General features: G+C 41.0%; 27 non-coding genes across 27 annotated transcripts; 16 read left to right on the top strand and 11 right to left on the bottom strand.

Annotated features, from left to right (window-relative positions):
• The first annotated feature begins 535 nt into the window (after positions 1-535).
• Positions 536-607, top strand: trnae-cuc (transfer RNA glutamic acid (anticodon CUC)). The gene has a single exon. It is a non-coding gene; the product is annotated as a tRNA-Glu (tRNA).
• A 188-nt stretch (positions 608-795) lies between these two features.
• Positions 796-867, bottom strand: trnag-ucc (transfer RNA glycine (anticodon UCC)). Its single transcript has one exon. It is a non-coding gene; the product is annotated as a tRNA-Gly (tRNA).
• Positions 868-1526: 659 nt separating this feature from the next.
• On the top strand, positions 1527-1598 carry trnae-cuc (transfer RNA glutamic acid (anticodon CUC)). The gene has a single exon. It is a non-coding gene; the product is annotated as a tRNA-Glu (tRNA).
• Positions 1599-1787: 189 nt separating this feature from the next.
• Positions 1788-1859, bottom strand: trnag-ucc (transfer RNA glycine (anticodon UCC)). Its single transcript has one exon. It is a non-coding gene; the product is annotated as a tRNA-Gly (tRNA).
• Positions 1860-2519: 660 nt separating this feature from the next.
• Positions 2520-2591, top strand: trnae-cuc (transfer RNA glutamic acid (anticodon CUC)). The gene has a single exon. It is a non-coding gene; the product is annotated as a tRNA-Glu (tRNA).
• Positions 2592-2780: 189 nt separating this feature from the next.
• Positions 2781-2852, bottom strand: trnag-ucc (transfer RNA glycine (anticodon UCC)). Its single transcript has one exon. It is a non-coding gene; the product is annotated as a tRNA-Gly (tRNA).
• A 643-nt stretch (positions 2853-3495) lies between these two features.
• Positions 3496-3567, top strand: trnae-cuc (transfer RNA glutamic acid (anticodon CUC)). The gene has a single exon. It is a non-coding gene; the product is annotated as a tRNA-Glu (tRNA).
• A 188-nt stretch (positions 3568-3755) lies between these two features.
• Positions 3756-3827, bottom strand: trnag-ucc (transfer RNA glycine (anticodon UCC)). Its single transcript has one exon. It is a non-coding gene; the product is annotated as a tRNA-Gly (tRNA).
• Positions 3828-4485: 658 nt separating this feature from the next.
• trnae-uuc (transfer RNA glutamic acid (anticodon UUC)) lies at positions 4486-4557 on the top strand. Its single transcript has one exon. It is a non-coding gene; the product is annotated as a tRNA-Glu (tRNA).
• Positions 4558-4746: 189 nt separating this feature from the next.
• trnag-ucc (transfer RNA glycine (anticodon UCC)) lies at positions 4747-4818 on the bottom strand. Its single transcript has one exon. It is a non-coding gene; the product is annotated as a tRNA-Gly (tRNA).
• Positions 4819-5467: 649 nt separating this feature from the next.
• On the top strand, positions 5468-5539 carry trnae-uuc (transfer RNA glutamic acid (anticodon UUC)). The gene has a single exon. It is a non-coding gene; the product is annotated as a tRNA-Glu (tRNA).
• Positions 5540-6448: 909 nt separating this feature from the next.
• On the top strand, positions 6449-6520 carry trnae-cuc (transfer RNA glutamic acid (anticodon CUC)). The gene has a single exon. It is a non-coding gene; the product is annotated as a tRNA-Glu (tRNA).
• Positions 6521-6709: 189 nt separating this feature from the next.
• On the bottom strand, positions 6710-6781 carry trnag-ucc (transfer RNA glycine (anticodon UCC)). The gene has a single exon. It is a non-coding gene; the product is annotated as a tRNA-Gly (tRNA).
• Positions 6782-7441: 660 nt separating this feature from the next.
• trnae-cuc (transfer RNA glutamic acid (anticodon CUC)) lies at positions 7442-7513 on the top strand. The gene has a single exon. It is a non-coding gene; the product is annotated as a tRNA-Glu (tRNA).
• Positions 7514-7702: 189 nt separating this feature from the next.
• trnag-ucc (transfer RNA glycine (anticodon UCC)) lies at positions 7703-7774 on the bottom strand. Its single transcript has one exon. It is a non-coding gene; the product is annotated as a tRNA-Gly (tRNA).
• A 657-nt stretch (positions 7775-8431) lies between these two features.
• On the top strand, positions 8432-8503 carry trnae-uuc (transfer RNA glutamic acid (anticodon UUC)). Its single transcript has one exon. It is a non-coding gene; the product is annotated as a tRNA-Glu (tRNA).
• A 918-nt stretch (positions 8504-9421) lies between these two features.
• Positions 9422-9493, top strand: trnae-cuc (transfer RNA glutamic acid (anticodon CUC)). Its single transcript has one exon. It is a non-coding gene; the product is annotated as a tRNA-Glu (tRNA).
• Positions 9494-9682: 189 nt separating this feature from the next.
• On the bottom strand, positions 9683-9754 carry trnag-ucc (transfer RNA glycine (anticodon UCC)). Its single transcript has one exon. It is a non-coding gene; the product is annotated as a tRNA-Gly (tRNA).
• A 657-nt stretch (positions 9755-10411) lies between these two features.
• Positions 10412-10483, top strand: trnae-uuc (transfer RNA glutamic acid (anticodon UUC)). Its single transcript has one exon. It is a non-coding gene; the product is annotated as a tRNA-Glu (tRNA).
• Positions 10484-11402: 919 nt separating this feature from the next.
• On the top strand, positions 11403-11474 carry trnae-cuc (transfer RNA glutamic acid (anticodon CUC)). Its single transcript has one exon. It is a non-coding gene; the product is annotated as a tRNA-Glu (tRNA).
• A 189-nt stretch (positions 11475-11663) lies between these two features.
• trnag-ucc (transfer RNA glycine (anticodon UCC)) lies at positions 11664-11735 on the bottom strand. The gene has a single exon. It is a non-coding gene; the product is annotated as a tRNA-Gly (tRNA).
• Positions 11736-12395: 660 nt separating this feature from the next.
• trnae-cuc (transfer RNA glutamic acid (anticodon CUC)) lies at positions 12396-12467 on the top strand. The gene has a single exon. It is a non-coding gene; the product is annotated as a tRNA-Glu (tRNA).
• A 189-nt stretch (positions 12468-12656) lies between these two features.
• trnag-ucc (transfer RNA glycine (anticodon UCC)) lies at positions 12657-12728 on the bottom strand. The gene has a single exon. It is a non-coding gene; the product is annotated as a tRNA-Gly (tRNA).
• A 657-nt stretch (positions 12729-13385) lies between these two features.
• Positions 13386-13457, top strand: trnae-uuc (transfer RNA glutamic acid (anticodon UUC)). Its single transcript has one exon. It is a non-coding gene; the product is annotated as a tRNA-Glu (tRNA).
• A 918-nt stretch (positions 13458-14375) lies between these two features.
• On the top strand, positions 14376-14447 carry trnae-cuc (transfer RNA glutamic acid (anticodon CUC)). The gene has a single exon. It is a non-coding gene; the product is annotated as a tRNA-Glu (tRNA).
• Positions 14448-14636: 189 nt separating this feature from the next.
• On the bottom strand, positions 14637-14708 carry trnag-ucc (transfer RNA glycine (anticodon UCC)). The gene has a single exon. It is a non-coding gene; the product is annotated as a tRNA-Gly (tRNA).
• A 657-nt stretch (positions 14709-15365) lies between these two features.
• Positions 15366-15437, top strand: trnae-uuc (transfer RNA glutamic acid (anticodon UUC)). The gene has a single exon. It is a non-coding gene; the product is annotated as a tRNA-Glu (tRNA).
• Positions 15438-22297: the final 6860 nt, after the last annotated feature.

Below are 22297 nucleotides of genomic sequence, written 5' to 3'. Positions count from 1 at the left end.
ACAAAGAGTCAGATCAGAAACCGTTGTCTGTGTTCAATTTGATCTACATTAAGATGAAACTTAATCCACAGGAAGGCAACAAAATGTAATCAAAGAAAGACCTTTTGATTTTCAACATGACAGAGATGTCCACCCAAAAACCTATAGCAGTTCCAGTGCTAAAATAGTCTCCAACGCTGTACATTCCGTCAAATTCCATGACTGTTGACAGTTTGAGGCCATAGTATAGCTTTAGTTCACTATAGCTTTTGTTCACAACACAAAAAAACTTTTCCAGAATTTGGTTCTTAAAGTCTATGTGTTGCAATAAATATTTGCTCTTAGGCGTGCTTGACTGCTTGCTAAATTTGAGACAATTGAGCCTAATTGTAGACGTTCCGGAAGGTCATTTTACACACCGATGGGACTCTACGCACATTTTTGTGGCAAAAGAAATCCAAAATCAGGACGTCAGTTGGACAATGCAAGTTCATGGAATGACTGATTCTATACAACTGTGCAAGCATTCACTTGGTGGATAAAGAGGAATAGTGTCTCCCTGATGGTCTAGTGGCTAGGATCCGACGCTCTCACCGTCGTGGCCTGGGTTCGATTCCCGGTCAGGGAAGAGTTTCATTACTGTACTCTGTATCTATTGTCAAAAATCATTGCTGATGTCATAATTGAGGAAATGGCTGCTTTAAGATAAATAATTGAAACAGGTACATTTACACAATCAGTAGGTTTGGTGATGTTTAGTATGGATTAGGAAATACTCTGCAATCTGCTTAATTTGAAGTAGGCCAGATGAATCTTTGCTTTGGCCGGGAATCGAACCCGGGTCAACTGCTTGGAAGGCAGCTATGCTCACCACTATACCACCAATGCCACATAATTCAATGTAAAATCGTTATGATCGGAAAGATGCAATTACTGGTCATTCTTGGGGTTTGAAGTTTTACATTTTTATTGTGCACTGAACTAATTTGACTTGCACCATCAGTGACTGCTGACAAAGAGTCAGATCAGAAACCGTTGTCTGTGTTCAATTTGATCTACATTAAGAAGAAACTTAATCCACAGGAAGGCAACAAAATGTAATCAAAGAAAGACCTTTTGATTTTCAACATGACAGAGATGTCCACCCAAAAACCTACAGCAGTTCCAGTGCTAAAATAGTCTCCAACGCTGTACATTCCGTCAAATTCCATGACTGTTGACAGTTTGAGGCCATAGTATAGCTTTAGTTCACTATAGCTTTTGTTCACAACACAAAAACACTTTTCCAGAATTTGGTTCTTAAAGTCTATGTGTTGCAATAAATATTTGCTCTTAGGTGTGCTTGACTGCTTGCTGAATTTAAGACAATTGAGCCTAATTGTAGACGTTCCGGAAGGTCATTTTACACACCGATGGGACTCTACGCACATTTTTGTGGCAAAAGAAATCCAAAATCAGGACGTCAGTTGGACAATGCAAGTTCATGGAATGACTGATTCTATACAACTGTGCAAGCGTTCACTTGGTGGAAAAAGAAGAATAGTGTCTCCCTGATGGTCTAGTGGCTAGGATCCGACGCTCTCACCGTTGTGGCCCGGGTTCGATTCCCGGTCAGGGAAGAGTTTCATTTCTGTACTCAGTATCTCTTGTCAAAAATCATTGTTGATGACATAATTGAGGAAATGGCTGCTTTAAGATAAACAATTAAAAACAGGTACATTTACGCAATCAGTAGGTTTGGTGATGTTTAGAATGGATTAGGAAATACTCTGCAATCTGCTTACTCCGAAGTAGGACAGATAAATCTTTGCATTGGCCGGTAATCGAACCCGGGTCAACTGCTTGGAAGGCAGCTATGCTCACCACTATACCACCAATGCCACATAAATCAATGTAAAAACGTTATGATCGGAAAGATGCAATTACTGGTCATTCTTGGGGTTTGAAGTTTTACATTTTTATTGTGCACTGAACTAATTTGACTTGCACCATCAGTGACTGCTGACAAAGAGTCAGATCAGAAACCGTTGTCTGTGTTCAATTTGATCTACATTAAGAAGAAACTTAATCCACAGGAAGGCAACAAAATGTAATCAAAGAAAGACCTTTTGATTTTCAACATGACAGAGATGTCCACCCAAAAACCTATAGCAGTTCCAGTGCTAAAATAGTCTCCAACGCTGTACATTCCGTCAAATTCCATGACTGTTGACAGTTTGAGGCCATAGTATAGCTTTAGTTCACTATAGCTTTTGTTCACAACACAAAAAAACTTTTCCAGAATTTGGTTCTTAAAGTCTATGTGTTGCAATAAATATTTGCTCTTAGGCGTGCTTGACTGCTTGCTGAATTTAAGACAATTGAGCCTAATTGTAGACGTTCCGGAAGGTCATTTTACACACCGATGGGACTCTACGCACATTTTTTGTGGCAAAAGAAATCCAAAATCAGGACGTCAGTTGGACAATGCAAGTTCATGGAATGACTGATTCTATACAACTGTGCAAGCATTCACTTGGTGGATGAAGAGGAATAGTGTCTCCCTGATGGTCTAGTGGCTAGGATCCGACGCTCTCACCGTCGTGGCCCGGGTTCGATTCCTGGTCAGGGAAGAGTTTCATTACTGTACTCTGTATCTATTGTCAAAAATCATTGTTGATGACATAATTGAGGAAATGGCTGCTTTAAGATAAATAATTAAAAACAGGTACATTTACACAATCAGTAGGTTTGGTGATGTTTAGAATGGATTAGGAAATACTCTGCAATCTGCTTACTTCGAAGTAGGACAGATAAATCTTTGCATTGGCCGGGAATCGAACCCAGGTCAACTGCTTGGAAGGCAGCTATGCTCACCACTATACCACCAATGCCACATAATTCAATGTAAAACCGTTATGATCGGAAAGATGAAATGACTGGTCTTTCTTGGGGTTTGAAGTTTTACATTTTTATTGTGCACTAAACTAATTTGACTTGCACCATCAGTGACTGCTGACAAAGAGTCAGATCAGAAACCGTTGTCTGTGTTCAATTTGATCTACATTAAGATGAAACTTAATCCACAGGAAGGCAACAAAATGTAATCAAAGAAAGACCTTTTGATTTTCAACATGACAGTGATGTCCACCCAAAAACCTATAGCAGTTCCAGTGCTAAAATAGTCTCCAACGCTGTACATTCCGTCAAATTCCATGACTGTTGACAGTCTGAGGCCATAGTATAACTTTAGTTCACAACACAAAAAAACTTTTCCAGAATTTGGTTCTTAAAGTCTATGTGTTGCAATAAATATTTGCTCTTAGGCGTGCTTGACTGCTTGCTAAATTTAAGACAATTGAGCCTAATTGTAGACGTTCCGGAAGGTCATTTTACACACCGATGGGACTCTACGCACATTTTTGTGGCAAAAGAAATCCAAAATCAGGACGTCAGTTGGACAATGCAAGTTCATGGAATGACTGATTATATAAAACTGTGCAAACATTCACTTGGTGGATAAAGAGGAATAGTGTCTCCCTGATGGTCTAGTGGCTAGGATCCGACGCTCTCACCGTCGTGGCCTGGGTTCGATTCCCGGTCAGGGAAGAGTTTCATTACTGTACTCTTTATCTATTGTCAAAAATCATTGTTGATGTCATAATTGAGGAAATGGCTGCTTTAAGATAAATAATTGAAACAGGTACATTTACACAATCAGTAGGTTTGGTGATGTTTAGTATGGATTAGGAAATACTCTGCAATCTGCTTAATTTGAAGTAGGCCAGATGAATCTTTGCTTTGGCCGGGAATCGAACCCGGGTCAACTGCTTGGAAGGCAGCTATGCTCACCACTATACCACCAATGCCACGTAGTCAATGAAAAATCGTTATGATCGGAAAGATGAAATGACTGGTCTTTCTTGGGGTTTGAAGTTTTACATTTTTATTGTGCACTAAACTAATTTGACTTGCACCATCAGTGACTGCTGACAAAGAGTCAGATCAGAAACCGTTGTCTGTGTTCAATTTGATCTACATTAAGATGAAACTTAATCCACAGGAAGGCAACAAAATGTAATCAAAGAAAGACCTTTTGATTTTCAACATGACAGAGATGTCCACCCAAAAACCTATAGCAGTTCCAGTGCTAAAATAGTCTCCAACGCTGTACATTCCGTCAAATTCCATGACTGTTGACAGTCTGAGGCCATAGTATAGCTTTAGTTCACTATAGCTTTTGTTCACAACACAAAAAAACTTTTCCAGAATTTGGTTCTTAAAGTCTATGTGTTGCAATAAATATTTGCTCTTAGGCGTGCTTGACTGCTTGCTGAATTTAAGACAATTGAGCCTAATTGTAGACGTTCCGGAAGGTCATTTTACACACCGATGGGACTCTACGCACATTTTTGTGGCAAAAGAAATCCAAAATCAGGACGTCAGTTGGACAATGCAAGTTCATGGAATGACTGATTCTATACAACTGTGCAAGTGTTCACTTGGTGGATTAAGAGGAAGAGTGTCTCCCTGATGGTCTAGTGGCTAGGATCCGACGCTTTCACCGTCGTGGCCCGGGTTCGATTCCCGGTCAGGGAAGAGTTTCATTTCTATATTCATTATCTGATGTCAAATATCATTGTTAATGACATAATTGAGGAAATGGCTGCTTTAAGATAAATAATTAAAAATAGGTTCTTTTACACAATCAGTAATTTTGGTGATGTTTAGAATGGATTAGGAAATACTATGCAATCTGCTTAATTTGAAGTAAGACAGATGAATCTTTGCATTGGCCGGGAATCGAACCCGGGTCAACTGCTTGGAAGGCAGCTATGCTCACCACTATACCACCAATGCCCTACGAAAAATCGTTATGATCGGAAAGATGAAATGACTGGTCTTTCTTGGGGTTTGAAGTTTTACATTTTTATTGTGCACTAAACTAATTTGACTTGCACCATCAGTGACTGCTGACAAAGAGTCAGATCAGAAACCGTTGTCTGTGTTCAATTTGATCTACATTAAGATGAAACTTAATCCACAGGAAGGCAACAAAATGTAATCAAAGAAAGACCTTTTGATTTTCAACATGACAGAGATGTCCACCCAAAAACCTATAGCAGTTCCAGTGCTAAAATAGTCTCCAACGCTGTACATTCCGTCAAATTCCATGACTGTTGACAGTCTGAGGCCATAGTATAGCTTTAGTTCACTATAGCTTTTGTTCACAACACAAAAAAACTTTTCCAGAATTTGGTTCTTAAAGTCTATGTGTTGCAATAAATATTTGCTCTTAGGCGTGCTTGACTGCTTGCTGAATTTAAGACAATTGAGCCTAATTGTAGACGTTCCGGAAGGTCATTTTACACACCGATGGGACTCTACGCACATTTTTGTGGCAAAAGAAATCCAAAATCAGGACGTCAGTTGGACAATGCAAGTTCATGGAATGACTGATTCTATACAACTGTGCAAGTGTTCACTTGGTGGATAGAGGAAGAGTGTCTCCCTGATGGTCTAGTGGATAGGATCCGACGCTTTCACCGTCGTGGCCCGGGTTCGATTCCCGGTCAGGGAAGAGTTTCATTTCTGTACTCTGTATCTATTGTCAAAAATCATTGTTGATGACATAATTGAGGAAATGGATGCTTTAAGATAAATAATTAAAAATAGGTACATTTACACAATCAGTAGGTTTGGTGATGTTTAGAATGGATTAGGAAATACTCTGCAATCTACTTAATTTGAAGAAGGACAGATGAATCTTTGCATTGGCCGGGAATCGAACCCAGGTCTACTGCTTGGAAGGCAGATATGTTCACCAACGCCACGTAATTCAATGTAAAATCGTTATGATCGGAAAGATGAAATGACTTGTCTTTCTTGGGGTTTGAAGTTTTACATTTTTATTGTGCACTAAATTAATTTGACTTGCACCATCAATGACTGCTGACAAAGAGTCAGATCAGAAACCGTTGTCTGTGTTCAATTTGATCTACATTAAGATGAAACTTAATCCACAGGAAGGCAACAAAATGTAATCAAAGAAAGACCTTTTGATTTTCAACATGACAGAGATGTCCACCCAAAAACCTATAGCAGTTCCAGTGCTAAAATAGTCTCCAACGCTGTACATTCCGTCAAATTCCATGACTGTTGACAGTTTGAGGCCATAGTATAGCTTTAGTTCACTATAGCTTTTGTTCACAACACAAAAAAACTTTTCCAGAATTTGGTTCTTAAAGTCTATGTGTTGCAATAAATATTTCCTCTTAGGCGTGCTTGACTGCTTGCTGAATTTAAGACAATTTAGCCTAATTGTAGACGTTCCGGAAGGTCATTTTACACACCGATGGGACTCTACGCACATTTTTGTGGCAAAAGAAATCCAAAATCAGGACGTCAGTTGGACAATGCAAGTTCATGGAATGACTGATTCTATACAACTGTGCAAGCGTTCACTTGGTGGAAAAAGAAGAATAGTGTCTCCCTGATGGTCTAGTGGCTAGGATCCGACGCTCTCACCGTCGTGGCCCGGGTTCGATTCCCGGTCAGGGAAGAGTTTCATTTCTGTACTCAGTATCTCTTGTCAAAAATCATTGTTGATGACATAATTGAGGAAATGGCTGCTTTAAGATAAACAATTAAAAACAGGTACATTTACGCAATCAGTAGGTTTGGTGATGTTTAGAATGGATTAGGAAATACTCTGCAATCTGCTTACTTCGAACTAGGACAGATAAATCTTTGCATTGGCCGGGAATCGAACCCGGGTCAACTGCTTGGAAGGCAGCTATGCTCACCACTATACCACCAATGCCACATAACTCAATGTAAAAACGTTATGATCGGAAAGATGCAATTACTGGTCATTCTTGGGGTTTGAAGTTTTACATTTTTATTGTGCACTGAACTAATTTGACTTGCACCATCAGTGACTGCTGACAAAGAGTCAGATCAGAAACCGTTGTCTGTGTTCAATTTGATCTACATTAAGAAGAAACTTAATCCACAGGAAGGCAACAAAATGTAATCAAAGAAAGACCTTTTGATTTTCAACATGACAGAGATGTCCACCCAAAAACCTATAGCAGTTCCAGTGCTAAAATAGTCTCCAACGCTGTACATTCCGTCAAATTCCATGACTGTTGACAGTTTGAGGCCATAGTATAGCTTTAGTTCACTATAGCTTTTGTTCACAACACAAAAAAACTTTTCCAGAATTTGGTTCTTAAAGTCTATGTGTTGCAATAAATATTTGCTCTTAGGCGTGCTTGACTGCTTGCTGAATTTAAGACAATTGAGCCTAATTGTAGACGTTCCGGAAGGTCATTTTACACACCGATGGGACTCTACGCACATTTTTTGTGGCAAAAGAAATCCAAAATCAGGACGTCAGTTGGACAATGCAAGTTCATGGAATGACTGATTCTATACAACTGTGCAAGCATTCACTTGGTGGATAAAGAGGAATAGTGTCTCCCTTATGGTCTAGTGGCTAGGATCCGACGCTCTCACCGTCGTGGCCCGGGTTCGATTCCCGGTCAGGGAAGAGTTTCATTACTGTACTCTGTATCTATTGTCAAAAATCATTGTTGATGACATAATTGAGGAAATGGCTGCTTTAAGATAAATAATTAAAAACAGGTACATTTACACAATCAGTAGGTTTGGTGATGTTTAGAATGGATTAGGAAATACTCTACAATCTGCTTACTTCGAAGTAGGACAAATAAATCTTTGCATTGGCCGGGAATCGAACCCAGGTCAACTGCTTGGAAGGCAGCTACGCTCACCACTATACCACCAATGCCACATAATTCAATGTAAAATCGTTATGATCGGAAAGATGAAATGACTGGTCTTTCTTGGGGTTTGAAGTTTTACATTTTTATTGTGCACTAAACTAATTTGACTTGCACCATCAGTGACTGCTGACAAAGAGTCAGATCAGAAACCGTTGTCTGTGTTCAATTTGATCTACATTAAGATGAAACTTAATCCACAGGAAGGCAACAAAATGTAATCAAAGAAAGACCTTTTGATTTTCAACATGACAGTGATGTCCACCCAAAAACCTATAGCAGTTCCAGTGCTAAAATAGTCTCCAACGCTGTACATTCCGTCAAATTCCATGACTGTTGACAGTCTGAGGCCATAGTATAGCTTTAGTTCACTATAGCTTTTGTTCACAACACAAAAAAACTTTTCCAGAATTTGGTTCTTAAAGTCTATGTGTTGCAATAAATATTTGCTCTTAGGCGTGCTTGACTGCTTGCTGAATTTAAGACAATTGAGCCTAATTGTAGACGTTCCGGAAGGTCATTTTACACACCGATGGGACTCTACGCACATTTTTGTGGCAAAAGAAATCCAAAATCAGGACGTCAGTTGGACAATGCAAGTTCATGGAATGACTGATTCTATACAACTGTGCAAGTGTTCACTTGGTGGATAGAGGAAGAGTGTCTCCCTGATGGTCTAGTGGATAGGATCCGACGCTTTCACCGTCGTGGCCCGGGTTCGATTCCCGGTCAGGGAAGAGTTTCATTTCTGTACTCTGTATCTATTGTCAAAAATCATTGTTGATGACATAATTGAGGAAATGGCTGCTTTAAGATAAATAATTAAAAATAGGTACATTTACACAATCAGTAGGTTTGGTGATGTTTAGAATGGATAAGGAAATACTCTGCAATCTACTTAATTTGAAGAAGGACAGATGAATCTTTGCATTGGCCGGGAATCGAACCCAGGTCAACTGCTTGGAAGGCAGATATGTTCACCACTATACCACCAACGCCATGTAATTCAATGTAAAATCGTTATGATCGGAAAGATGAAATGACTTGTCTTTCTTGGGGTTTGAAGTTTTACATTTTTATTGTGCACTAAATTAATTTGACTTGCACCATCAATGACTGCTTACAAAGAGTCAGATCAGAAACCGTTGTCTGTGTTCAATTTGATCTACATTAAGATGAAACTTAATCCACAGGAAGGCAACAAAATGTAATCAAAGAAAGACCTTTTGATTTTCAACATGACAGAGATGTCCACCCAAAAACCTATAGCAGTTCCAGTGCTAAAATAGTCTCCAACGCTGTACATTCCGTCAAATTCCATGACTGTTGACAGTTTGAGGCCATAGTATAGCTTTAGTTCACTATAGCTTTTGTTCACAACACAAAAAAACTTTTCCAGAATTTGGTTCTTAAAGTCTATGTGTTGCAATAAATATTTGCTCTTAGGCGTGCTTGACTGCTTGCTGAATTTAAGACAACTTAGCCTAATTGTAGACGTTCCGGAAGGTCATTTTACACACCGATGGGACTCTACGCACATTTTTGTGGCAAAAGAAATCCAAAATCAGGACGTCAGTTGGACAATGCAAGTTCATGGAATGACTGATTCTATACAACTGTGCAAGCGTTCACTTGGTGGAAAGAGGAAGAGTGTCTCCCTGATGGTCTAGTGGCTAGGATCCGACGCTCTCACCGTCGTGGCCCGGGTTCGATTCCCGGTCAGGGAAGAGTTTCATTTCTGTACTCAGTATCTCTTGTCAAAAATCATTGTTGATCACATAATTGAGGAAATGGCTGCTTTAAGATAAACAATTAAAAACAGGTACATTTACACAATCAGTAGGTTTGGTGATGTTTAGAATGGATTAGGAAATAGTCTGCAATCTGCTTACTCCGAAGTAGGACAGATAAATCTTTGCATTGGCCGGGAATCGAACCCGGGTCAACTGCTTGGAAGGCAGCTATGCTCACCACTATACCACCAATGCCACATAACTCAATGTAAAAACGTTATGATCGGAAAGATGCAATTACTGGTCATTCTTGGGGTTTGAAGTTTTACATTTTTATTGTGCACTGAACTAATTTGACTTGCACCATCAGTGACTGCTGACAAAGAGTCAGATCAGAAACCGTTGTCTGTGTTCAATTTGATCTACATTAAGAAGAAACTTAATCCACAGGAAGGCAACAAAATGTAATCAAAGAAAGACCTTTTGATTTTCAACATGACAGAGATGTCCACCCAAAAACCTATAGCAGTTCCAGTGCTAAAATAGTCTCCAACGCTGTACATTCCGTCAAATTCCATGACTGTTGACAGTTTGAGGCCATAGTATAGCTTTAGTTCACTATAGCTTTTGTTCACAACACAAAAAAACTTTTCCAGAATTTGGTTCTTAAAGTCTATGTGTTGCAATAAATATTTGCTCTTAGGCGTGCTTGACTGCTTGCTGAATTTAAGACAATTGAGCCTAATTGTAGACGTTCCGGTAGGTCATTTTACACACCGATGGGACTCTACGCACATTTTTGTGGCAAAAGAAATCCAAAATCAGGACGTCAGTTGGACAATGCAAGTTCATGGAATGACTGATTCTATACAACTGTTCAAGTGTTCACTTGGTGGATAGAGGAAGAGTGTCTCCCTGATGGTCTAGTGGATAGGATCCGACGCTTTCACCGTCGTGGCCCGGGTTCGATTCCCGGTCAGGGAAGAGTTTCATTTCTGTACTCTGTATCTATTGTCAAAAATCATTGTTGATCACATAATTGAGGAAATGGCTGCTTTAAGATAAATAATTAAAAATAGGTACATTTACACAATCAGTAGGTTTGGTGATGTTTAGAATGGATTAGGAAATACTCTGCAATCTACTTAATTTGAAGAAGGACAGATGAATCTTTGCATTGGCCGGGAATCGAAACCCAGGTCAACTGCTTGGAAGGCAGATATGTTCACCACTATACCACCAACGCCATGTAATTCAATGTAAAATCGTTATGATCGGAAAGATGAAATGACTTGTCTTTCTTGGGGTTTGAAGTTTTACATTTTTATTGTGCACTAAATTAATTTGACTTGCACCATCAATGACTGCTGACAAAGAGTCAGATCAGAAACCGTTGTCTGTGTTCAATTTGATCTACATTAAGATGAAACTTAATCCACAGGAAGGCAACAAAATGTAATCAAAGAAAGACCTTTTGATTTTCAACATGACAGAGATGTCCACCCAAAAACCTATAGCAGTTCCAGTGCTAAAATAGTCTCCAACGCTGTACATTCTGTCAAATTCCATGACTGTTGACAGTTTGAGGCCATAGTATAGCTTTAGTTCACTATAGCTTTTGTTCACAACACAAAAAAACTTTTCCAGAATTTGGTTCTTAAAGTCTATGTGTTGCAATAAATATTTGCTCTTAGGCGTGCTTGACTGCTTGCTGAATTTAAGACAATTTAGCCTAATTGTAGACGTTCCGGAAGGTCATTTTACACACCGATGGGACTCTACGCACATTTTTGTGGCAAAAGAAATCCAAAATCAGGACGTCAGTTGGACAATGCAAGTTCATGGAATGACTGATTCTATACAACTGTGCAAGCGTTCACTTGGTGGAAAGAGGAAGAGTGTCTCCCTGATGGTCTAGTGGCTAGGATCCGACGCTCTCACCGTCGTGGCCCGGGTTCGATTCCCGGTCAGGGAAGAGTTTCATTTCTGTACTCAGTATCTCTTGTCAAAAATCATTGTTGATGACATAATTGAGGAAATGGCTGCTTTAAGATAAACAATTAAAAACAGGTATATTTACGCAATCAGTAGGTTTGGTGATGTTTAGAATGGATTAGGAAATAGTCTGCAATCTACTTACTCCGAAGTAGGACAGATAAATCTTTGCATTGGCCGGGAATGGAACCCGGGTCAACTGCTTGGAAGGCAGCTATGCTCACCACTATACCACCAATGCCACATAACTCAATGTAAAAACGTTATGATCGGAAAGATGCAATTACTGGTCATTCTTGGGGTTTGAAGTTTTACATTTTTATTGTGCACTGAACTAATTTGACTTGCACCATCAGTGACTGCTGACAAAGAGTCAGATCAGAAACCGTTGTCTGTGTTCAATTTGATCTACATTAAGAAGAAACTTAATCCACAGGAAGGCAACAAAATGTAATCAAAGAAAGACCTTTTGATTTTCAACATGACAGAGATGTCCACCCAAAAACCTATAGCAGTTCCAGTGCTAAAATAGTCTCCAACGCTGTACATTCCGTCAAATTCCATGACTGTTGACAGTTTGAGGCCATAGTATAGCTTTAGTTCACTATAGCTTTTGTTCACAACACAAAAAAACTTTTCCAGAATTTGGTTCTTAAAGTCTATGTGTTGCAATAAATATTTGCTCTTAGGCGTGCTTGACTGCTTGCTGAATTTAAGACAATTGAGCCTAATTGTAGACGTTCCGGAAGGTCATTTTACACACCGATGGGACTCTACGCACATTTTTTGTGGCAAAAGAAATCCAAAATCAGGACGTCAGTTGGACAATGCAAGTTCATGGAATGACTGATTCTATACAACTGTGCAAGCATTCACTTGGTGGATAAAGAGGAATAGTGTCTCCCTTATGGTCTAGTGGCTAGGATCCGACGCTCTCACCGTCGTGGCCCGGGTTCGATTCCCGGTCAGGGAAGAGTTTCATTACTGTACTCTGTATCTATTGTCAAAAATCATTGTTGATGACATAATTGAGGAAATGGCTGCTTTAAGATAAATAATTAAAAACAGGTACATTTACACAATCAGTAGGTTTGGTGATGTTTAGAATGGATTAGGAAATACTCTACAATCTGCTTACTTCGAAGTAGGACAAATAAATCTTTGCATTGGCCGGGAATCGAACCCAGGTCAACTGCTTGGAAGGCAGCTATGCTCACCACTATACCACCAATGCCACATAATTCAATGTAAAATCGTTATGATCGGAAAGATGAAATGACTGGTCTTTCTTGGGGTTTGAAGTTTTACATTTTTATTGTGCACTAAACTAATTTGACTTGCACCATCAGTGACTGCTGACAAAGAGTCAGATCAGAAACCGTTGTCTGTGTTCAATTTGATCTACATTAAGATGAAACTTAATCCACAGGAAGGCAACAAAATGTAATCAAAGAAAGACCTTTTGATTTTCAACATGACAGTGATGTCCACCCAAAAACCTATAGCAGTTCCAGTGCTAAAATAGTCTCCAACGCTGTACATTCCGTCAAATTCCATGACTGTTGACAGTCTGAGGCCATAGTATAGCTTTAGTTCACTATAGCTTTTGTTCACAACACAAAAAAACTTTTCCAGAATTTGGTTCTTAAAGTCTATGTGTTGCAATAAATATTTGCTCTTAGGCGTGCTTGACTGCTTGCTGAATTTAAGACAATTGAGCCTAATTGTAGACGTTCCGGAAGGTCATTTTACACACCGATGGGACTCTACGCACATTTTTGTGGCAAAAGAAATCCAAAATCAGGACGTCAGTTGGACAATGCAAGTTCATGGAATGACTGATTCTATACAACTGTGCAAGTGTTCACTTGGTGGATAGAGGAAGAGTGTCTCCCTGATGGTCTAGTGGATAGGATCCGACGCTTTCACCGTCGTGGCCCGGGTTCGATTCCCGGTCAGGGAAGAGTTTCATTTCTGTACTCTGTATCTATTGTCAAAAATCATTGTTGATGACATAATTGAGGAAATGGCTGCTTTAAGATAAATAATTAAAAATAGGTACATTTACACAATCAGTAGGTTTGGTGATGTTTAGAATGGATAAGGAAATACTCTGCAATCTACTTAATTTGAAGAAGGACAGATGAATCTTTGCATTGGCCGGGAATCGAACCCAGGTCAACTGCTTGGAAGGCAGATATGTTCACCACTATACCACCAACGCCATGTAATTCAATGTAAAATCGTTATGATCGGAAAGATGAAATGACTTGTCTTTCTTGGGGTTTGAAGTTTTACATTTTTATTGTGCACTAAATTAATTTGACTTGCACCATCAATGACTGCTTACAAAGAGTCAGATCAGAAACCGTTGTCTGTGTTCAATTTGATCTACATTAAGATGAAACTTAATCCACAGGAAGGCAACAAAATGTAATCAAAGAAAGACCTTTTGATTTTCAACATGACAGAGATGTCCACCCAAAAACCTATAGCAGTTCCAGTGCTAAAATAGTCTCCAACGCTGTACATTCCGTCAAATTCCATGACTGTTGACAGTTTGAGGCCATAGTATAGCTTTAGTTCACTATAGCTTTTGTTCACAACACAAAAAAACTTTTCCAGAATTTGGTTCTTAAAGTCTATGTGTTGCAATAAATATTTGCTCTTAGGCGTGCTTGACTGCTTGCTGAATTTAAGACAACTTAGCCTAATTGTAGACGTTCCGGAAGGTCATTTTACACACCGATGGGACTCTACGCACATTTTTGTGGCAAAAGAAATCCAAAATCAGGACGTCAGTTGGACAATGCAAGTTCATGGAATGACTGATTCTATACAACTGTGCAAGCGTTCACTTGGTGGAAAGAGGAAGAGTGTCTCCCTGATGGTCTAGTGGCTAGGATCCGACGCTCTCACCGTCGTGGCCCGGGTTCGATTCCCGGTCAGGGAAGAGTTTCATTTCTGTACTCAGTATCTCTTGTCAAAAATCATTGTTGATCACATAATTGAGGAAATGGCTGCTTTAAGATAAACAATTAAAAACAGGTACATTTACACAATCAGTAGGTTTGGTGATGTTTAGAATGGATTAGGAAATAGTCTGCAATCTGCTTACTCCGAAGTAGGACAGATAAATCTTTGCATTGGCCGGGAATCGAACCCGGGTCAACTGCTTGGAAGGCAGCTATGCTCACCACTATACCACCAATGCCACATAACTCAATGTAAAAACGTTATGATCGGAAAGATGCAATTACTGGTCATTCTTGGGGTTTGAAGTTTTACATTTTTATTGTGCACTGAACTAATTTGACTTGCACCATCAGTGACTGCTGACAAAGAGTCAGATCAGAAACCGTTGTCTGTGTTCAATTTGATCTACATTAAGAAGAAACTTAATCCACAGGAAGGCAACAAAATGTAATCAAAGAAAGACCTTTTGATTTTCAACATGACAGAGATGTCCACCCAAAAACCTATAGCAGTTCCAGTGCTAAAATAGTCTCCAACGCTGTACATTCCGTCAAATTCCATGACTGTTGACAGTTTGAGGCCATAGTATAGCTTTAGTTCACTATAGCTTTTGTTCACAACACAAAAAAACTTTTCCAGAATTTGGTTCTTAAAGTCTATGTGTTGCAATAAATATTTGCTCTTAGGCGTGCTTGACTGCTTGCTGAATTTAAGACAATTGAGCCTAATTGTAGACGTTCCGGAAGGTCATTTTACACACCGATGGGACTCTACGCACATTTTTGTGGCAAAAGAAATCCAAAATCAGGACGTCAGTTGGACAATGCAAGTTCATGGAATGACTGATTCTATACAACTGTTCAAGTGTTCACTTGGTGGATAGAGGAAGAGTGTCTCCCTGATGGTCTAGTGGATAGGATCCGACGCTTTCACCGTCGTGGCCCGGGTTCGATTCCCGGTCAGGGAAGAGTTTCATTTCTGTACTCTGTATCTATTGTCAAAAATCATTGTTGATCACATAATTGAGGAAATGGCTGCTTTAAGATAAATAATTAAAAATAGGTACATTTACACAATCAGTAGGTTTGGTGATGTTTAGAATGGATTAGGAAATACTCTGCAATCTACTTAATTTGAAGAAGGACAGATGAATCTTTGCATTGGCCGGGAATCGAAACCCAGGTCAACTGCTTGGAAGGCAGATATGTTCACCACTATACCACCAACGCCATGTAATTCAATGTAAAATCGTTATGATCGGAAAGATGAAATGACTTGTCTTTCTTGGGGTTTGAAGTTTTACATTTTTATTGTGCACTAAATTAATTTGACTTGCACCATCAATGACTGCTGACAAAGAGTCAGATCAGAAACCGTTGTCTGTGTTCAATTTGATCTACATTAAGATGAAACTTAATCCACAGGAAGGCAACAAAATGTAATCAAAGAAAGACCTTTTGATTTTCAACATGACAGTGAAAATATATGTAACTCTCATATAAGCTCTTTTATTATTCATTCTTACATGCTACTCTTTTTATGGGATCATGTTATACTGTCCTGCACAAGCTCTTAAAACAGCTGCAGGAACTCCAAAAGGGAGTGAGACATTGCAGTCTCTTCTTGTACCAGGTTACCAAGGATGTTTCTGCTTATCTTAAGAATTACAAGTTCTTGTGACATGTTAGATCCTGCCTAACGAGGCAATATATATATATATTTACCTTATAAGCTCATTTTATTATTCTATGCTATGGAAACTCGCTCAGATACTCAAGGCCTTCACACAAAGATTAATAGCTGTGTATCTTCTCCTGCACAAGAGAAAGGAGTGTGCACATTCCATCTCCACTCAGTGCCTCTCGGTACCAGTGAATGTATCTTCTCCTGTCATGAATATATCAGGATGTTCCTGGTAATCTCAAGGATGTATGTTCTAGTGATGTATTAAACTGTCCGCTAACAAGGCTGTTATTTTCACCTGTCATGATCATTGACGTATGTACATGGCAAACTGCGTATGTAACATTCCTGTAATCTTCAATAAAAATCAGCCGTTTTCAGCGGAGCGGCGAGAGTCTGTCCGAAGCATCTGGCAAGAGCAGGTCGCGGGACTTGCTGCAGAGACTCTCCCCCTCATGAGCGGTGAAACAGTGAATGGACTTCTGATCATTTGTCTCCTCGTTCTGTCAACTTAAAAGGTGTTTAACTCCATCTACTCCGTACCCGTGCTTGGTCTAACGGAAGAGAGACCAACAAATTTGGCGTCACGAACAGGATTTTTTCTTTTTGAAGAAAAAGGAGTTTTTTGGAGGACGATTCGACCCACTGACCCAGCGAACAGATCTTGGCACAAAAACACCGCGGTGAAAAACTAAGGTAAGCAGGCCTTATTTCCTAAAATCTGCTCATTGGATTTATCCAAAGCATTTGTGTCCAGAATCACAGTAGCTGAGGTCCTAAAATAATAGTTGGAGAAGAAAGTGGAGACAAGTGCAGGAGAATAAGAGATTTTTGTAATGGTTTAATGGTGAAATGAAATGAGGATTTTTTTGTAATGGTTTAATGAGTAAATGAGAAAAGGAAATAGTACAGATGAAGGGATGGTGACCCAGGGCTGAGGAGCCCTAAAGTTCCATTTCCAGGTCGTGGCTGACCACACTATTTGCTGACGAGCGGATAGAATATATAACAAGGTTATATAAAGCTTGGCTGGATCCATAGGTGTGGGAACCCTAAAAGTCCACAGGTCAAGGACCTGGTTTTTTTGTGTTAAGGAAAGGGGAGGCGAAAAGAGAGCTCCCTGGATTTTAAGGTCGAGGACCTTTTGCATGAAATGAGAAAAATGTTCTGAGGTAACTGATTTTGCATAAGATGATAAATGTTTTGACTGCTTCTGTGTGAAGAGAGCAGTGCTTTTGGCTATTTCTGCGTGCTTTGGCTGTGTCTGCGTAAATGAGCAATGTTTTTTTGGCTGTTTCTGCATGAAATGAGCAATGTGGTTATGAAACTGTATTTTTTGACACAAAACACACACTATAGTTAGAAAACACGCTGTATGAATGTCAAGTCTCAATCAGCTTTGTCGGTAAAACAGATGGAGCTGACTGATTAACTTGAATTACATAATAAAAGAGACAGAATAAACTCCAAATGAGAGTAAATAAGTCTCTTTAGGCTTAGCAACATATCATCTGCACTTACAGAGCAGATAGTAAAGAATAAGTGTAAAAGCACATAGATTTTTTCATATCACAACTAATAGAGATTAGTTGAATAAGCGGAAATCATCACACGCTCCGCAGTTAAAAGATGGGTAATGAATGAATGAACTGTACTAACAAATTGTATGTGTAAGTGAGAGAAATACAGCGCGCCCTCGTGGATGCTCTAGGCAAGATTTCCTCACCTGAAACACAGGTAGAAGAAGGAAATACCACAGAGGTCATTGGCGCTGTCTCACTAATCAATACTGACGAGTTAGAGCCCCCTATGGGCTAAACCCCTTGTCAGTCCAGATTGTCACCAAAAATCAGCAACATACAACATACTAACAGAATGATGGAAAAAGAACATGTTTGTGAAACGGAGGATGATGGATGGGGGTCTGATGACATTCTGAGTACACTAGGAGAACAATTAGCTTGTATGGAAACTGTGATAAATTTGACAAGCAGCCCGGTTGAAGCTACGAGAAATAAGGATTTATTGAGAAAGTCAGCAGAAAAGGCGATGAAGGAAAAAGGAACAGATGTTAACAGCAGAGGAAATTGGAGCAGGATTTGGGAAATAAAAGCTGCAGAAGCGAGAGAGAAAAGGCAGAAGGCTGAAGAGACTCTGAGGGAAGCTGGAATGTTGATGAGGAAGAAAGCAAAAAGTGAGGTTGACAGGCAGGCAGCCCGTGTGAGTAAGTACATGCAATGGATAATGTTATGGAACACCGCCAGACCTCATATGAAGCGCGTAAAAAAGGAGCATCCACCTCCTTACTCTTCTACTGCTCCGACAGCTGGAATGTATCCATTAATTAAAGTCACAAGCGGTACTTTGGACATTCAGCCTGAAGTCCCACTTGATAATGAGAGCGAGTGGTCAAGTGTAACTATGACCTCAGGATCAGACGTTAAAGTCAGTCCAACAGCCCCTGAGACACACAATTCTTATCTGAGAAGCAATGAAACATTAAACAGCATTCCGTCTGCGAGCAACCCAGCTGCGCCGTTCGAACTGAGAGCTAAGCGTCAGGAAACAGATAACTCACAGAAACAATTCACTACTCCCTACTTCAGTCAGGGCCTGGATGCTCCTGATTACAACATGGGTATGAGCTTCCATGCTCCCCCTCCAGCGCCTTGGGCAAACTGCCCACCAGTGTGGCCCATAGCACAAGAACAAAAGCAAACACCAATTTTTTCTTCCTCCCAGCTAAAAGGTGAAGAGCAGGAAGACCCTAATAAAAGTGTAGTGGTTAAAATGGTTCTGGTGGGACATGAATCATCTGATCCCCCTCCAGCAGCCAGTCAGAGTCATAAATCTCTCCTAGAGGAAGAATGGCCAGAGCCGCCCAATAAGGAAGAGTTTGGGGGAGAAGGGGATCAGCTTTCCCTCCCTCCATCCCCAGAGCCAGAGAGAAGACACACTAGGTCCATGGGACCACCCACTTACCAATTACCCCTGGTGCAGAATAAACCCAACGCCCAGAAAGTCTATCAGCCGTATTCCCTTGGTGACATACAGGCTTTAATAGATAAATTACCAGACATACAGGAGGGTGGAAACACTTGGCTTTCAGACTTTGACACCCTCACTGCTGGACAGGATCTTGCATTGGGAGACTTCAGAGCGGCAATCACTAGATGCACGTCACGCTCACAGGCAGAGGCCTTAGAAAAGGATGCTGGCACAACTCGTGATCCTAATTCTGTACCACTCGGTAGAGTGATAGCCCAATTAGGCCCAGCTGTCAGAAAGATGTTTCCGCTGAAAGATAGCAGCTCAATGTGCAAATTTAAATGGGATGCTAAACAAAACCCTTCAATTTACCTGAACCAAGCCATTGACACCTGGGTGGCCCAAACTGGCCAACACCCATCCAAACGGGGCACGAGCAGCATGTGGTTTAAAAATGCAGTCCTGAAAGGAGTCCCTGATTCGGTGACTCAGAAGATGGAAGATAACCCTGATTTGCAGGATTGTGATTTTAGCAAATGGAAAAAACATCTTATTTTTAACCTTAATAAAATGCAGGTAAAGGAAGAAAAAGACTCTGATAACTTAGAAGATTTACAAAAACAATTGCTCAGGGTCCAATTACAAGCTGCAAAAAAGACTTTAGGTGAAAAGGGGGACAAGGTTAAGAAACAAATGGTTGCGTCCACAGCCACACCCCCACCACAGCAGACACTTCCTGATCAGGTTTCACCTATAGCTTGGCAGCCGCAGCCACCATATTCAGGGCAGCCACAGCAACAGCCACAATATTCAGGCCCATATGTAAACACACCCAACCCATATGCTCCCCAGCGACCACCTTTTGCTGGTCGAACCAGAGGCGGTTTCAGGGGAAGGGGACAGTGGAGGCCAGTAGGCAGCAAAGGGAGACCACGTACACAAGACATTTGCTTCAACTGTGGTCAACCTGGACATTGGTACAGGAACTGCCCCTTGCCATACAGCCCACAGAAGGAAGGTCGAGGCAGAGGCACCTTTTCAGGACAAGGAGGGCCTACCGGACCCCACACCCAGATGCCAATGATGGGCTGGGAACAGTGGGAGGGTGGTCCAAGACAATAGGACGCCCCACAGAGAAGCTCCGACGGTCAGGGAGCCACGGCAGACCCCCTGCTGTCAATAACTGTAGATGGACAACATCAGCCATTTCTGGTTGACACTGGTGCCACCTGCTCCACCATGCAAACTGTACCGCCCTCTAAGACATCTACGCGCACTATCTCAGTTACGGGCTTCTCTGGGGAACAACAAACTCTGCCTTTCTCCCTGCCACTCCCAACTACGGTGGGAAACCAGACAGTACTGCACAGCTTCGTCTGTTCACCAACAGTTCCAGTCAACTTACTAGGAAGAGACCTCCTCATCAAATTAGGAGCCACCATTTTGTGTGGTCCTACGGGACTTACTGTCACTCTGCCAGAAGGGACTATTTTGCCCTGCACCGGAGAAGCCAGTGATGGCATGTACTTGGCCCAAAAACTGCCTGACATATCAGACTGTGCTGAGATTTATTGGGCTCTGTTGGACACTGAAACCAAGAACACTCCTGGCTTAATGACTCTGTACCAGCAGTGGAAACCCTGGCTGACTCAGGTCCATCCTTATGTTTCTCCCCCTGACCCTCCTCACCTAACATTATTCTATGACAGACATGATTCAGTTTGGTACAAAGAGGCCTTCCAAAATCATTTAGAGGGACAGCAATGGTGTGTACAAACAACAGATATTTATGCTGCACCAGAAGGTGTGGCTGCTGCAGCCAACCTAACCCAGGAACAATTGGCATGGTACATGATGGGAGATGAGGCAGTCCCTCATGTCTCTCTTGCTTTACATCCAGCCCATCAGGCTAAGGAACTAGGAGGAATGGTTAAACGTTCCCTAGCAACCACTGATTGGCGTTCAACTCCTCTTCCACAAGTGTCATATTCAGAATCAACTCAGACATTTAAAATTACTGCGGCTTGTAGTAATTCGACACATTTACAACAGGAAACAATTAGCAGATCTCATGGCCGTGAACGAACCGATCACCCTGATGCTCTGATAATGTTAGACTTGCTTCCCACCTCCCTGTGGTCAACAGGCCCCACTGATGTTGGGTTGGTGTCCATCCCACCTGTGACCTTTCACCTAAAGGATCATGCTCCTTTGTGGGTTCCACAATACCCACACAAACCGTATGCTGAAGAGGGGATAGCAGACACCATCAATGGCCTGTTGCAGGCAGGGGTGTTGGAGCCATCCATGTCAGAATGGAACACCCCGATTTTACCTGTAGAAAAGAAAAATACTGGTAAATATCGAATGGTTCATGACCTGCGTCGTATAAACGCCCTACTTAACACAGATTCACTTCCCGTCCCTAACCCATATGTGGCTCTGACAAACATACCACCTTCACATGCATGGTTTACCTGCATTGATTTGGCAAATGCATTCTTTTGTCTTCCACTTCATGAGTCTCTGAGGGACATTTTCTCTTTCACATTCAGAGGTCAGCAGTTCAGATACACGCGTTTGCCACAAGGGTTCACCCTGTCACCTGGTTTGTTCAACCAATGCTTGCGACAGCTCCTGGACACATGCCCCCTGCCTGATGACTGTGTTTTGGTGCAGTATGTTGATGATTTGCTCTTGTCAGCACCCTCTGCAGGCTCCTGTCTGCAAGCTACTCAGACTCTTTTGACTCATTTGGCCAAGCTTGGATTTAAGGTCAGTCGGTCCAAACTTCAGATAGCCAGGAAACAAGTGTCATTTCTAGGCAGGATGGTTTCACAAGTTGGTGTGTCATTGTCACCAGATCACAGGAACTCCATTCTCCATCACTCTAAACCTGAAACAGTCAAAGACATGTTATCTTTCCTAGGCCTGACAGGCTACAGTAGGCACTTCATCCCTGACTATGTTGGTCTTACTGCCCCACTACGTGCTCTCATAGCACCTTTTGGGATGCGTCAACTCACAGCTCACCTGAACTGGACTATTCCAGCAGAAGAAGCTTTCATAAAACTAAAACAACAACTCTCCACTGCTAGTGATTTAGCTACTGCAGACTACAACTCTACGTTTTTCCTTGATGTTTCTGGATCAGAA

The sequence above is a fragment of the Nothobranchius furzeri genome, chromosome 3 (genome assembly GCF_043380555.1).
Source record: "Nothobranchius furzeri strain GRZ-AD chromosome 3, NfurGRZ-RIMD1, whole genome shotgun sequence".
In the NCBI taxonomy this organism is placed as follows: domain Eukaryota; kingdom Metazoa; phylum Chordata; class Actinopteri; order Cyprinodontiformes; family Nothobranchiidae; genus Nothobranchius; species Nothobranchius furzeri.
Note: the sequence above shows the minus strand (reverse complement) of the source record. Positions and strands in the feature narration are given on the sequence as shown.